General features: G+C 34.9%; 1 protein-coding gene across 7 annotated transcripts in view; it reads right to left on the minus strand.

Moving 5' to 3' along the window:
- LOC127703261 (TPR repeat-containing protein DDB_G0287407-like) overlaps positions 1 to 17,523 on the minus strand; it is a 172,176-nt gene that overhangs the window by 60,337 nt on the left and 94,316 nt on the right. The gene's annotated exons all lie outside the window — the stretch shown is intronic.

Below are 17,523 nucleotides of genomic sequence, written 5' to 3' on the forward strand. Positions count from 1 at the left end.
AAAAAAGACAGGAAATAAGTAAATAAAAATCAAATCTTATCAAAAGATAAAATCCCTATCAACTCACCAATGCACGATTGATCCTATAAAAAAAAGTGTTCGTGTAATACACGTCCAAATAAGCAGCAAATCTAGAAGAAACTCATTCAACTTATGTCATCAATTTTGGACGGTAAGCTGCGATTGGACCATATAGTAGCACGTGTTTAATCCCGATCAACACTTGCAGATCTAGAGACGAGCATGAATTTAAAAAAAAGATCAAAGTATGTGCCTGAATATATATAATATTAAGACAAAATCCATTTTTTCATAACATTTCATTCACTAATGAAGTAGGAAATTCATTCTTTTGATACATTTATATTGTTATTGAATTTATATATACATATATATCAGTTGCGGATCCAGCCATTTTAAAAAAGGGGGTTCCAAATTCAGGACAAAACAGGGGGGGGGGGGGGTCCAACTATATGTCCCCATTTAAATGTATTGATCGTTCAAAAAAGGGGTGTTACAACCCCCGGGACCCCCACCACTGAATATTGAATTCATGTATTTGGCAACAAACGTGCGATTTTTACGATTTTTTTAAAGGGGGAATGGGAGGATGGAATGGCACATTCTGCATTTTTTCATCAAAATAAAGATCACAGCCTGTTTTTAAATTAAATTAGGCCCCCTCCCCGCTTTCCGGTTCATTCATAAAAATCAAACGTTAGCTTACTTACCACTAAAATATTTCTTTAATATATTACTTTTTTACGAAGTTGCATTTTAAAAAGTCTTCAATGTGTACAACATTCATCTTTTACTTGATATGGTTCTTTTTTATCAAATTATTAGATTCCTGATTTTTTTCTTGAAAAAAACTCTCGGTTGAAGGGAAATGAAAAAAAAAAAGTGTGTTTATACTATAACTTACATTTACTGCTTTATGGCTATCTAAGTTTCTCAAATGTTTAGTCTTGCAAAATGTATTATTACTTTCTTGAAACGTCGTACAAGTCAGATACAAAACAAAAGTAACAAAAAAACAGGCCGGAAACAACCTGCCGTATAGTTTTTCTGCACTTGTAGTCAGGTCAAGGTCCTCGGCTATCGCCTCGGACCTTGACCTGACTACTCGTGCAGAAAAACTATCCGGCAACGGTTGTTACCGGCCTGTTTCTTTGTTACCTTTGTATTGTATCTAATACTTAATCCGAACATGCTAATATGTACAAATGTAATAACTGATTAATACAAAAAGCAATGGATCGAAAACAAAAAAAGACAACTGTAAGACAGTTCTAGAAAAGAAGTATTGTTTTAACCTTTTTATTGTTATCATCTAAGCAGTGCCTTCATTACAATTGGTACAATTATTCATATTGCTGGAAAACTAATACCTAAGGCACACCTGTTCCATGCATGAATACCCTCTTCCGGTCAAGTTGAAAGCTTCTCTCAAAAATGCCTACATACGACATCAAGACAAGGAAACATGACAAACTAACAAAACTGTGATTACAAATTGTTTGCTTTATTGTAACCTACAGTGGCAATTATGACATGCATATTATGATGAGAACAAATTAATTATAAATACGATATGTATTAACCCGTAATTTCTGAAGACTCTGGATCGACTGGTATGAAGGGCATGGGGTTATGCTGCTCATGAAAAAGAGTGTTCAATATGGGCAAAATATATTAGAATATAATATGGCTATTGTTATCAAGAGGCAAACTTTTAGCATTACAATAGGCCATCCAGGAACCTCTCAAATAGTTGTTGCAAAGGTTCATTTAAGGTGTTGAGATTGTGGCATCTTCCAACCTGGCGGTTCAGGATTCTGACAAATGAATAACTGTTGAAAACAAGAATGTGTCCATAGTACACGGATGCCCGACTCGCACTATCATTTTCTATGTTCAGTGGACCGTGAAATTGGGGTCAAAACTCTAATTTGGCATTAAAATTAGAAAGATCATATCATAGGGAACATGTGTACTAAGGACTTCAACTTCATCAAAAACTACCTTGACCAAAAACTTTAACCTGAAGCGGGACAGACGGACGGACGAACGAACGAAGGTACGAACAGACGCACAGACCGAAAAACCTAATGCCCCTAGGTGGGGCATAAAAATACAGGTTCAAGCTTCTTTGTTCCCGTGTCTAATTGAAAGCTTCAAATTTTGTCATTATTCCTTATTCCGATTTTTAAAAGTAAGTAATGCAGATACACATGTACATGTAGCTTCTGAAAAAAAAATACAATGGTTTCTAAATTTTCCGAACCTTCAAATGAATTGACACATTTTTGCGTATTATTCAAACCGGCAGCATGCCTTTTTTTATATTTGCTTAAAATTGCAAAATACCATACGAAATCTTGCGATTGGTATAGAGAAAATGTAAGTGAAAAGCGGGATAATTCATGTTATTATAGTATTACATTCTATATTTACTTGTTTTTTAATATAACCCTTTTATCGTGTACTTAAAAACAAAAGTTACTTAAGAATTGAATGCTTCTTTTTGTAAATTTATCGGGTTGTAAAAGCGTTGACCGAAGTACATTTTGTATCTAAAAATGTGCGCACGGTCAACGCTTTTACAACCCTATAAAATTACTAAAAGAAGCATTCAATACTTATAATTACATTTTTTTTCCTAGGATCACGAAAACACGATTTCTATCAAGTTTTTCTTTTATTTACCTGTGCACTTTATTGTGGAAGCTCGTGTCATCATGAATGTTACATTTCATTTTGAAATGAAGGTTAATTTCAGAATGACGCGAGATTACTGTTACCCAATCAAAATAACGTATTATAATGAAATATACATGTAATGACAATTTGTGCTTTTATTCTGCCAAAATCTGCCATGATATTTTAATTCAAAGAAAGAATGTTTTATATAGATAAAAAAAAAAAAGTGTTTTTTATTTTTATCGATTTGTCCATTTTTATGTAAAAGTCTCTCATAACTCTTTTGAGAGTGGCTCTCGAATGTTTTTAAGATTGTTTTGTACTTTTAATTAAAACATGCTGTAGATATTGTATTCATGTTTGTATTGTACATGTAGAGAGGTGAGACTATAATAAAATATTTGATGTGATTTGATTTGATTTTGTAATTATTATAACATTGTTATCATTTGAATGCTAATATTGTAACTTGTAATGATAAAATGTTTCATAATGTCATAAGAACCATAGAAACACACACATGCAGAGGAATCTTATACTTTGACATGGCGTATTTGGTCGTTTTTGTTACGGTGCTCGTCACAGCTGGAGCGTCAAACTTTTCAACTTCATTATGGACACAAAATCAGGCACATTCCCTAAATCAGTTCTTTGGGAAACTGGGACAGGACGTTGCCAAAATTCAAGCAAGAACAAGTATGTAGATCTTTATTTACACAACTAAGCCCGTAATAATCGTTGTTCATACGACATGTATGTGTAAACAGGCAAATAAACACACTATTCGATATCCCTACATGTACCTTCAAATTTTGTTGTCGGATATTCCAGATCCTGAAAATATTTTCTTCACATTCCACATTTTTAAATCATATATAAAGATATCCCGTTATCTGTATAAAGAAGTTCAAAAGATCTAATATTTCTACACCCCAGTAAACAATACAGAGAGAAGTTCCTATCGCTGTCTTTTCTACTATAGACCCGGTTTGTTAGATCGTCGCCTTATCAATCGAGGCTTCAGGGGAAAATACATAAATTGCTTCTTATCCTACCGGCTCCACAGTAGAAAAGACATTGATACAAACAATATCAGCCGAGATAAAAATAAAACTTTTAACAAAAGAGACCTATGTGTACTGACTTACCATCAAATCTCTTAACAGATAGTACAAATACATTTTTCGGTAACATGGATTGTTTTAAAAAAAAAAAAAAAAATCCTAGCTATCCATGATCTTCCCGAGCCATCCTTGCCATCAATTCGTAGACTCAAAAGCCTGAAAGACTTGGAAGTCAGAACTGACTTGTCTTCTAAACCAGGATAATCGGACTTTTGATCAAATACGTTGCATAACCACTTGGATGTTCAAGGGCGGAGAGGATAGGGTTGGCGCATCAAGAACAGTCATTTAACAAAAGTATGGTGGCTGTTGTAGTGACTTTAACTGAAAACTAGATGTTTGTGAAAGTCGGCATTTGAGATATACATGTCTGTTCTTACCCAACACATAACATAACAACATCTTGTTTAGTGATAGTCTAAAACTTCCCACTCTCAACCCCAGTCAAATTTCAAAATATATTCTTTACAAACCTATACACCTTGAATTATTGTTAACCAGTTATTTCATATCGTCCAAAATGTGCATGAAATATTTGCTGGACGTCAAGATGACAGCAATAAATCAATCAATCAAAATTGTTCATACTATAGTGAAATGAATAATTTCCTCCTAAGAAAGAAAAACTCATAAAAATATAGCATGTGTACGCATTTATGAATGAATATATGCTGTTGATAAAACTTGTAATTACTGCATTATAAAGTGAATTCGTAGAGTTTTAAATATTTTGGAATACAGATATATCACCTATCATGTTCCGCCAATTTAACTGAATTCGTAACTATTACAGACTTGTTTCAAGAAGTTCAGGAACAAATTGAGTCACAAACCCAAAAGTTATCCAAGCTAATATCTGTACTTATGACGGAGAATAAACGATACAAGGAGACTGGGGATGTTATCATCAAAACTGTCACTCGTTTACTTCTTGAAAATGAAACATTGAAAAGTCGCATTGTCACCTAAGAAAACAATTAAAATGCTTCGAATACATCACGTAAGTCGTCTGCTCGGTTTACATGTAGTACTCTAAGGTCTATACTTTTGTTTGTTGTAGGGATGTATAAGTACCCTGCCACGTCCAGTCTCTGTTTTTGTTAGATGTATTTCTGCTTTGTATTGATCTGATTAGTTCAGCCCTTTTCAACTGATTTTTACAGTTTGTTCTTATTCTGTACTGTAACACTTCTGTCCAAGGTTAGGAGAGGGTTGGCGCCTTCAAACTAGTTTAACCCCGCCACATTATGTATTTGCCTGTCCCAAATCAGGAGACTGTAATTCGGTGGTTGTCGTTTGTGGCTGTATATCATATTTGTTTTTCGTTCAATCAGGCCGTTTGTTTTCCCGTTTGAATTTTTTACGTTTGTCATTTCGGGGTCTTTTAAAGGTGACTACGTGGTATAGGTTTTGCTCATTGTTTAAGATCGTACGTCGACCTATAGCTGTTAACTTCTATGTTTGGTCTCTGGTGGAGAGTTGTCTCATTGGCAATTAAACCCCATATTCTTCTTATTTTTATTTCAGTTTGTGACTAGGTCAGTTTAAAAAGAACCCCTAGTAAACGCGAAATGATATTTGGCATGCAGTTGTATAAGCATATGCAAATCTGGCCCGTCCACTCAGTCATGGTCTTTTGACTTTGAAACTTTTGCGTAGTTTACATATTAAAGTTTGTGATTAGGTCAGTTTAAGGAAAACTACGTGTGGCAAGTCAATGATATTTGGTATGCAGTTGTATGATTTGCATTTCTCATTTCCATGGAGATTCTATGGTCCCGTTCCCTCGGTCAATGGTCATTGACATTGACTTTAAAATTTCGCATAGTTTATATATGTTAAAGTTGTGTTGAAGTCAGTGTAAGGAGAACCACGTATGATAAAGCAGTGGTATTTGGTTTAAAGTTGTATTATCATTTTCTGTCTTCATTTCATCGGAGATTATTGGGTACTGCACCTTCAGTCATAGGTATTTTGTCTTTGACATGTTTGAATGTTTTAATCTCAACATTTGCCTTCAACTAAAAAAATCACAGACAGGCGAGACATTTCTCTGTGTTAATAATTTATTTTGTAAAATGTGACTTTAGTAACCATTTTTTTTTCTCGCAATGAATAAAATTTCTGCATTTAAGTGACCAAACACTATTATCTAAACCAGTAATCATTAGAATAAACTTTTTGTTTCAAAGATTTGAAAGATTTTCCATTTTGGGCAATATCTGATAAAATTTATTAACCTATAGCTGTACAATGGAACATATGGGAATGCAACCCGAGTATAAACCCCAATAACCGAAAATTATACCATAGCTATCTATGGTATAATTTTCACAATTATACCATGATTTTGTTGTATATGGTCTTCGAAAAGAAAAAGAAAGATAGGAAGACCTGGCCGTGGCCTCATGAATTTTTTGACACAGGAACAACAGAGTCAGTGCGGGGCCACTAAGCTAAACTGCCCGCTTTGCACCAGCCGATATAAATGAATGCCTAGGGTGGGAATCGAACCCACGTACACCAACTCCGTTGTCCTATATTTTTAAACAAACGAAAATTCGCTCTCACAACAAACAAACGAATAAAGTTTAAAAAATATATAAATTTGTTAAGATTATATTTATATATAAACATATATTTATTACTGGAAAATATCAGTTGATTTTCAGTTATTGAAATGTGTACTTAGATTGTATCCTCATAGGCTCCACTGTACAGCTACATGTATAGGTTTAAGTTTGCCGAGGCGTTTTTTTTTTTTTGGGGGGGGGGGGGGGGGGTGGAGCATGGACACGCCCTTTTTAAGGAGCTTATATATGGTAAATACATAAGACTTTTTTAAAGTATTATTCAAAATGTTGGCTTGCTGGATCCCCTTTCAAAATCCTGGAATCGCACCAGATTTGTTAAACACTGCTGACATCTAGACTTAACCACGGATGTCATTCGGCTTATCGAGAGAAATGATCGTGAAAGAATAACTAACGGTGGTCAAGCATTGCGATCAGATCGTGAAAGTTCTGATGTAGGATCGTGAATGAAATATTATCGAGAAGACACATGCTCCGTCAGTAAATAATCTTATTCAATCAATTATTATGAAAAATATTGGAAAACAAAACTGTCTGTCAAAATGGTTCAACATTCTGATTAGTATCCGAGAAAAATCAAGACTTAAATATACACCGTTTTTACAAAACTACAAAAGGCAGATTGCTCTTCGAAATTTCAGAGAAATAAAAATGTAAACAAACATGATTTTTTTTCAAATTTTTAATGCATAAACTACTTTTCTCCTAGAAATATCGTTCAATAATACTGTTTGAAATAGTTTTTAAAGTTATTTTGATTTAGTTTATTCAGAAACTTTGCAAAAACGGTAACCGTAATATTTGTAAAAAAATGATATTACGGATCGTGAAAGATCGGGTACCGCATTTGGATGATTGTGAAAAAGATCGTGGAAGATCTGTTGCCGCTTATACGTTATTGCAAAAAATCCACGAAAACGCTCGAATCTTTCTTTAAACAAGTGATTATTTATGCTTGTAATCGGTATATCAACAGATTGGATTTACATGACTTATTCCGCTTCACTTTTGTTTGTGAATAGGACTATAATGGTTCAATGCCATTGGATTTGATTTTTTGATAATACCACACCGACTAGTTTTCTTATAACAATATAAGGGTGTCTGTCCGTCCTGCTTAAGTTTTATTTTGTTTGAAAAGTTAAGATTGTCTCATCTGATGCCCATTAATTTTTATGTATAGTCATGGCTGATTTTTGAAAAAACATTGTTTAAAACAAAAGAGCAGAACAACAACTGTCATATTCCTGACTTGGCATAGGCATTTTCCTAAGCAAATGGTGGGTTAAATCTGGTTTTCTTGCTTGCTTATACGCCCACTTGTATGACAATTGTTTAATGTTCCGTAATATTGCCAAAATAGGGGAGCAACACTAACAGAATTAATTGGTTTACGTGGTCATATCTGGCATCCAGTAGCATACATCACAGACATACAACACAACTTAATTTAACGTTCAATAGATATCAGAAGATGTGGTATGAGTGCCAATGAGACAACTCTCCATCTAAGTCACAATTTGAAAAAGTAAACCATTATAGGTCAAAGTACGGCCTTCAACACGGAGCATTGGCTCACACCAAACAAACACACTTACAATTGAATCAAACAAATACGCCAGCCAAAAAAAAAATTATGTAGTTGATAATACAGCCAGTATAGTAAAGCACAATTAAGGAGCCCCTTAAGGTGGTACCAAACACCTTGACTAAAATTAATTTGGCTCGTTTAATTTTCATAAAATTTTGACAAAATATTTATTTTGATCCTTTGACAAAATTATAAAAATTTCAAAAAACTTGAACCACACACTTTATCGGAAAAATTTCAATGGATATATAGCAGTTTGACAAACACTAATTTTGATCATTGTGAAGCTTAATATTTCCTTAACAACAGAACGTGATTAAAACGTTCGGCTGATTTTTACAGAGTTATCTCCCTGTAATGTTATGTACTACCTTAAGTGTCAAGAAAATATAAATATGTTCGTTTGCCGGATATTAAATCTTGCACGTACCAGTTTGAAAACTCGTGCGCACGACTTTCGAACTTGTGTGCATGACTTTCAAACTGGCGCGCTTGACTTCAAACACGTGCTCACGACTGTCAAAAATGGTGTTCACGACCTTCAAGATCTGGTGCGCATGACTTTGAAACTGGAGCGCATGACTTTTAAACTGTTGCGCATGACTATCAAAATGGTGCGCACGACTTTCAAACTGGCGCGCACGACTTTCAAAGATGGTGTGCAAGACTTTCAAGAACAGGCGCACACGACTTTCAAACTTGTTCGCATGACTTTCAAACTTGTGTGCATGACTTTCAAACTTGTGTGCATGACTTTCAAACTAGTTCGCATGACTTTCAAACTGGCGCGCACAACTTTCAAATTAGTGCACACGACTTTCAAACTCGTGTGCACCAGTTTAAAAGTCGAGCGCACCAGATTTTGAAAGTTATGCGCACCTGTTATTAGATGTCATGTGCACGACTTTTCAAACTAGTGCGCACCAGCTTAAATGTCCGGCAAACGAAAAAAAATCTATTTACTTGGCACTTAAGGGGCTCCGTAAGGGTCTCCTCTCATAATGACATATACACTTACCCGATAAAATTCATAAAAATTAAAATATAAGTACAAGGGTAAACAAAATGAAACTACGCTATAAAAATTCTCATGTGTCCTTATCGCATCTCTGGACCAACCCACATAAAGAACGCTAAAAGTCAAAAATCAGAAAGCTGGATGCACATATACCGAACCACGACATGAGGCATACGATCAAATGGAACATAATACTATAGTAGTACAAAGACAATTAAAGATAAAACTGTAAAGTAGATAAAATGCTACACAGAGTCAACACCTTAAACCCTGATTCATTAATTGTTTGCGCAGGCACTGATAACGTTTTACAAACTAGATCTGAGTATCAGCTGCAATCTCTTGAAAATCGTATGAGTTCAGAAATGTATACTTCATAGGCGGATGAAGTTGGTAAATCGCTGCTAAGGTGAGGAAACTTTACAATTCAGTTGAAAAGGGCTTAACTCATCAGATCGATACAAAGCAAAAACAAGTTACAAAAACACAGAGTGGACTTATACATCTCCATTACCCTTTCGAAAACAAAAACGCACACATTAAGATATTTCCGGGGGAAACCATCGTACCACCTCTCGCTTCCCCCGTTTGTGGATGCATTACGCGCATTATGTATTATATAATAAACAATATTGACCTTTCGACCATTTACGCTGCTGTAGGTCTTATTATCTTGGATGCCTAGTTACGCGTAGCATTGCCTCATAAATGAAAACAGGTCTAAATATAGGTAAAAATATATATATCACCAACAAAAATTAAAGCAATGATTTACGTTCTTAGAAAGTAATTACACACTTCAACCAATTACAAGTATATCAATTGGTAAACAAATGCTGTTTTCTGATCATTAAGGGTGGTCACGCCTTGTCTTTCACGATCCAAATAATGCGTTGAATGATCTTTCACGATCAATTTTGATAAAAAATCAACAAAAATAGACTTTAGCAAAAGTAATATGAACTTTTTCAAGTAATAACATAAAAATATTTTACTGGACTATCTGACATATAAAGATTAAGTTTTATATATATCATGATATATTGGAATGTGACTATTATAGTTACAAAACGTGATTTTTACTTAATGATTTTCATAGGATTGTGTGTCGCCTTTTGTGTTTTCTTAAAAAGTACTGCATTTTTTCATTTATTAAGTGCACAGTTTTATTAAGGAAGTTGAATCATTTAGACAGACATAATTTTTTTTTCTAATTTGTTCCACCCTTTGAAACTACAGCAGATTGTTTCATAGATTTTGAAGTAGAATTACACTTAATTGCATTCACGATCCGATACCAGATCTTTCACGATCTGGTCGCAATGCTTGACCACCGTTAGTTATTCTTTCACGATCAATTCTCTCGATAAACCGAATGACACCCGTGTTTACGAGGTTGCTTAAGTAATAACAATAATGTTGGACCGTTAAAATTAGATAGCGTCTGGTTACTCTAAATGAAGCTTAACTTTTTGTATAAATTACCTATAGTCAACATGTGATTATAATCGTGATAATTTTGAAATCCCTTTTAATTAATGTACGACTTTAAAAGCTTCTGGTACAAATCAAAACGTGGAATGATTCATCCAAATTCTCAGAAAGATTCTTGTGAAATTAATTTCCTCGTTATTAGAAATTAATATTAAAAAAATAAAACATTTCGAACGTTAAGATAAAATAAAAAAAAAAAAAAAAAAAATAACCCTAAATCTGGGATTCCAGAAAGCTTCCAAATATCAGAAAATCTGACTTATCTTGCATTCATATCCAGAAAATCTAATTCCTTCAACATGTTTTCGTCTCACTCTATAACGTTATCCGCCATCAATGTAAATGTGCATCCATCGCTGTCGAAAAATCAAGTCTAACTGATATTCCCGCAGTTTCAGAAGCCCGTGCTTATTTTAGAAAGAAGGCGGAGCTTTGTGTGTAAGTCCCGAAAAGGATTATTTAACTGATTCTTATCAAAATTATTTTTAAAGTAAACAAACATGTTTTTCTCTGACTGTTTATGACGTCTTTACACTATGTCCATTGGATGTTGGATGTGTACTGATTGATAATTTAGTCTTAGATGCATGATTTTTTTTTATTAGTTGTTATTGGCTTTGAACTAGCTGTCAGTAACTGCGAGTACTCTCAGATCTGTACTTAGTGTCTTTTTGTTGTTGGGATGTACAAGTACCCGGCCACGTCCACTCTATGTTTTTGTTATATGTATTTCTATTTGTATCCATCTGATGAGTTAAGCCTTTTTCAACTGATTTTTATACTTCGTTCTTATGTTGTACTGTTACACCACTGTCCCAGGTTAGGGGGATGGTTGGGATCCCGCTAACATGTTTAACCCCGCCACATTCTGTATGTATGTGCCTGTCCCAAGTCAGTAGCCTGTAATTCAGTGGTTGTCGTTTGTTGCTGTGTTACATATTTGTTTTTCGTTCATTTTTTTTGTACATTAATTAGGCCGTTAGTTTTCTCGTTTGAATTGTTTTACATTTGTGATTTCAGGGCCTTTTATAGCTGACTATGCGGTATGGGCTTTTTTCATTGTTGAAGGCCGTACGGTGACCTATAGCTGTTAATTTCTGTGTCATTCGGTCTCTTGTGGAGAGTTGCCTCATTGGCAATCATACCACATCTTCTTTTTTATAAACAAAAATATATGAAATATACAATTTTAAACAGCAAAAGATGCGATAGGTTAAAACAGATATTTCATATTTTTTGGATTATTTTCCGGTGTATCGTAAATTATACCATACCCTCGGCAACCTCACTCGACTTCGTCTCGTGAGGTTATTGCCGATGGTTTCAACAAAAGCTATGGTATGATTTACGATACACCGGAAAATTATCCAAAAACTATCCAAAAAATATGAAATATCTATAACTTATCGTACCTTCCCCCTTCAGTCAATAATATTGCATTATAAGATAAATTAATTTGAAAATTTCAAAGCGAACTTAGATGAGACAGGGTATTAATTTAGTTTTAAAAAATGTAGGATTTTATAAAATTGGCATTTTCAAGTGCAGATGACTAGAATGTGCATTAAGATTAATATATTTATTTCCTTTTTTTCAAAATTGAAGATTTATTTATACAACCATCAAACGGTAACCAATACTCAAGTTGTTACGACTAACATATTGATCATCATCTTTATTATGCACTGAATCTATTTTCAGGGTTCTGTTCCTTCTACTGTACGTTAACAGCGGGTGACATTCATTACAACGATAAAGAAATAATACGGTTTGATAACATTGATGATAATACTGGTCATTACTATAATGGTGGGACTGGAGTGATTACGTCGGCGTATTCTGGTCTCAATTTCTTCTCTTGGACAGTCCAGTCACACGAAAATACTCTTCTGCAGTCAGAGTTAGTAAAGAATTGACGGATTGTAGCATCTTCAGTTTTGTCTGTATCTACTTGAACTTCCTGTGTTGTATCGATGGATATAGGAGATAAAGTATGGGTTAGGATTAATGGTATGGGGAATTTAAAAGGAAACAAGCTATCTTCTTTTACTAGATTCACGATAAACAGAAAAGACAATTACACATGCAGATTTGTTTGAACAGATTTGAATAAGTTTGAATAAATTAAAATACTAAATACAATATATAGCTATCATGTGATCGATATTTGATGTTCATTCAAGCCTATGATATCAGAGTTTCTTTCCCCGTTGAATTGACACCAAGTAAGAATTTCGGAACCTATTAAAGAGCTCACTAAACAACGTCGTCATTTTAAAAATATTCTGGACAGGCAGGCTTTTTCTAAAACCGGACGACGTCATATATTCAAAGGCTAGAGTGTTTATCCGAATCATATTTTGTCCAAATTGTGCACTATCGATTGCACAAAAGAAAAGTATGACTATGAATATATATAAAAGTCAAGAAAAATTTGACAATAGTTTTCCATTTTTGTACAAGGTCATGTGTTTCTCAGACTGCTTACATGTATAATGTCTTTCCACTATGTACTGATCAATATTTTAGAATTGGAGAACAATAGTGTGGAAATTGTGCTTTCGATAAGCCTTCAGTAAGTGCGAGTGTACTTTGAGATCAGTGCATTGTGTATTTTTGGTTTTAAAAAAAACATTGTGAGTATTAAGTACCGATCTTTTAAGTCGATTCCTTGTCTATTGATTTTTATAGCCTTGTTCTTAATATGATCTGTTGTTACACCTCTGTCCCTGGTTAGGAGAGGTTTGAGTGCTATCAAACATGTTAACCCTGTCGAATGTGTGTGTGCCTGTTCAAATGAAGGAGCCTGCCAGTGTATTTCAGTGGCTTCCGATCATTGTTGTTTGTCATACTTGTTTGTGTGTCGTTATTTTATAAAACAAGTCAATAATTTTCCCGTTTAAAATGTTTCACATTTTGACATCCTGGAGGCTGATACAACTGACTATACGGTATGGGTTATATTCTTGGTCAAGATAATGCAGTGACCTGTTAATAAGAGGCAGCAGATACAAAAAGGACAATAAAACAACATAAGTCGAAAAGACCCAACATATCAAGTAGAAAAACAAAATACAACTAAATGACAAACAAACAATTTGCAATTGTTCACTTTTTTTGTATTTTATTGACACAACACAATTTTTATGGTCGCCGTCACACATTCTATATTGTCAAGATATACGAAAAGGAGAGGTCTCTACAGTATTAGAGAGTTGACAGTTCTGCCCCACTATGCAGAAATGTTGTTTTTTTTTAATTGGAGTGAGAGGTGTTGAAATTGAAAAAACAAACTATAATAAAAGACATGGGTATAGAAATAAAATGAATATGATTGTTGTTGAAACGGTAAAACAGAAGTATGGTTAAACATGCTGGTCTAAAAAGATACTCTAGAATGAAGAAAGATGAGCTGCTAGATTTGATTGAAACGAAGACGGAACATACATTTAAGCGTATTCCTAAACCAGCGACGAAAAAAGAAATCATGATCGAGGTGAAAAAACATGGGTTGAAAGGTATTAGTAGGTTACCTAAAAATCAACTGTTAACAAAGGTAGGTGAGAAAATCAGGAAAAATCAAGAGTCCATGATTTGGGTATATGAACCCCTTAGATCCATAAAAGGTGTATTGACTACCTGGAAAATGACATCGGATGCTGAAATGGACATCCAGACCTTTCTTGAGGTAACACGAGGGAAAAGGATGGACAGCATTCGAAAGGGGTTAAAATTAATGTGGTGTTACACTGTACTTTCGTGAAAATCAACCCCACAGGTAAAGAGGACGATGAGAATGAGAGAAACTTTCATTCGGGAAATCGAATTATAACAGAAGCCACTGACCTCATTGAAACTTTGAAAGAGATGTAACAAAAGATCGGAGAAAGGATTGCTCAGTGGACCTCTGAAAAGAGTGGCTGGACATTGAAGGAAATTGTGAAATTGGAACTTAAGATCAACAAACACACACCGATGTCCGGTTCGCAGTATGTATCTTTACCAAAATGGATCAAAGACAAGAAAGCTGTGATTAATGTTCAAAACAGAGATGATAAGTGTTTTAAATGGGCAATACTTGCAGCCATACATCATGAGGAGGTAGACCAAAGGCATACAAATAGGTGGACTCAGTACTGTAGATGGAACAATGAATTAAACCTGAAAGGATTGGAATTCCCTGTAAGCCTTAAAGATGTTAGCAAGTTTGAGAAAATCAACCCTACCTTGGCAGTCAATGTGTATGGAATCAATAATGACAATGAGATAGTTCCACTACGAATTTCAGATGTTGCTGAAAAGAGAAGTAAACTGAGCAACTTGTTGATGATAAAGGTGATGGGATAAAACACTACTGCTACATCAAGAACATGTCCCGGATGATTTCGAGTCAGATCTCGGACAATGACGGTGAGATATAATTATGCTACAGGTGTTTAAAGCACCGTCATAGCAAAGAGGCATTGAAGAAACATAAAGAGTATTGCGTTAACCACAAGGCAGTTAAGATTGAGATGCCTGGTAAAGGAGCCTACCAAAGCTTTGAGAACCACGCCAGATCGATGAGAGTTCCTTTTGTGGTTCATGCAGATTTTGAATGTTTTAATGAAAAAGTAGAATACGAACCAAAGGACACAATTGCAAACAAACCACACACTAAAGTGTATCAAAAGCATACACCTTCGGGGTTTTGTTATTACATAAAATGCTTTGATGAAAGTGTTTTTACTAAGCAGCCGGTACTTTACACTTTGCAAAAAGAAGGAGAAGATGTAGCGCAGATTTTTGTTGAAAGACTTGAGAAAGAAATCAAAGATATTTACTCTAAGAATGACTTTAAAAAACCGATGGTAATGACGACGGAGGATAAGAGTGATTACAAGGCTGCAACATTGTGTTGGCTTTGTGACAACGCTTTAGGAGACGATAAAGTTGGAGATGACTGTCACTTTACCGGTAAGAACAGGGGTGCAGCACACAATGAGTGTAACTTGAAGAACAAGGTACCTAAGTTCATACCCGTGTATTTTCATAATTTAGCTGGGTATGACAGTCACCTTTTTCATTAAAAATTGTGGTGTAACAGAAGGACCAATTTCATGTATTTCCAACACCGATGAGAAATACATTTCATTCACCAAAAGCATTCAAGTCGGTGAATACACAACAAAGAAGGATGGTGAAAAGAAACGACTGTACCAACATTTGAGATTTGTAGACAGCTTTAAATTTATGAATACAAGTTTAGAAAAATTTGTTAAAGCAACCCCTCGTGAAGATTTTGAAAATATGGAAAACATGTTTGGTGATCTACCGCTAGATCCTGAACTGTACAAGGTTAACCCATCTACCTCAGAAAACAATCATTCAACTACGTGAAGTTATTGATAAACGTAAAATGGAATACATTGTGTCTCACCCTGATAATTTTGAATTGGGAAGTCGATGCATTAACGGGGTTAAGATGGAAAAGAATGCACAATTAACATAAATGAAGGATTACTTGTCAAGGGTTAACAAGCGAGGTGAATGTGTGATGAAGTATTACCAAAAACATAAATTTGGTAGATATTAGAAAAACTAGGTATTCAAAACATGAGTCGGAAAATCAGACACACCTTGTGTTCAGACATCAGGTATGACATTGATATGAAGAATGCACATCTCACATTGTTATCATGGTATTGTCATGACAATGGTATTAAATGCGATGGGCTTGATGATTTCATTGAAAACAGGGAACAGTACATGGCAAATTGGATGACACGAACTAATGAAACATGGGACGAAGTTAAGGCACATTTTCTAGCTATTATTAACGGGAGACGTGTGAAATTAACACCTGATGATCCAAGTTGGTACAAAGAATTTTACAGTGGAATGAGACACATTATGCAGTCAATTGTTAAACTACGACCAGAATTGTATGCATTAGCCAAACAGTCAAATGATAACAGACTTACAAACTACAACATTGATGGTACTACGGTAAATTATGTGATGTGTAGTCTAGAGAACAAAGCATTGATGATTGCTTTTGATTATTTAACAGAACAAGAGATTGAAGTTGGATCCATTGTGTTTGATGGTCTCATGATGTACAAATAAACTCATCATAGATACCAGGATGAAATTTTGTATTTTTAAAAAGATAATGTACCACCAGAGAGACTTCCAGAAATACTCAAAGGGTGTTCGCAAAAAGTGAAAGAGGTTATCGGATGTAACATTACGTTTACCAACAAAGTCATGGATGAAGGTTACGATATACCTCTGGACGCATCATCGATCCAATCTGTGAATGTTGAATTGCTTTTGCGAAAAGGTGTATACCCCTATGGTTATATGGATAGTTTCGAGAAACTTCAGACCACTAAGTTACCATCTAAGAAAAAGTTTTACATTCCCCTAACTAATAGAATGAGGATGTGAGCAAGGCAGACTATGAACATGCACAGAAAGTGTGGAAGGAAATGGGAATGACCAGCATGAGAGAGTACCACGATCTGTACCTGAAGACGGACGTGCTTCTTCTATGTGATATGTTTGAGAATTTTAGAGATCTTTGCTTGAAGAATTATCTGCGTGGTATTTTACAGCACCAGGCCTTGCCTATGATGCAGCATTGAAGATTACCGGTGTTAAGCATGACCTTCTTACTGACCCAGACATGCTGTTGATGTTTGAGAAAGGCATTAGGGGTGGAATCACCGTTGCAACTCAACGCTATGCTAAAGCCAACAACCCCTACATGAAAGAATATGATGCCAACAAACCAACAAGTCACTTGATGTATGTGGATGCCAACAACTTGTATGGATTGGCAAGTACTTACCTACCGATGGGTTTACATGGATTACACCTGAAGAGATGCCAGCTTTGGATACACTTACAGCTGAAGACGATCAAGGATATGTGTTGGAGGTAGATTTGGAATATCCTAAAGAACTTCACGATTACCATAACGATTACCCCTTAGCACATGAAACCTTACTTATT

This window comes from Mytilus californianus, unplaced genomic scaffold (assembly GCF_021869535.1).
Source record: "Mytilus californianus isolate M0D057914Y unplaced genomic scaffold, xbMytCali1.0.p SCAF_5, whole genome shotgun sequence".
Lineage (NCBI taxonomy): Eukaryota > Metazoa > Mollusca > Bivalvia > Mytilida > Mytilidae > Mytilus > Mytilus californianus.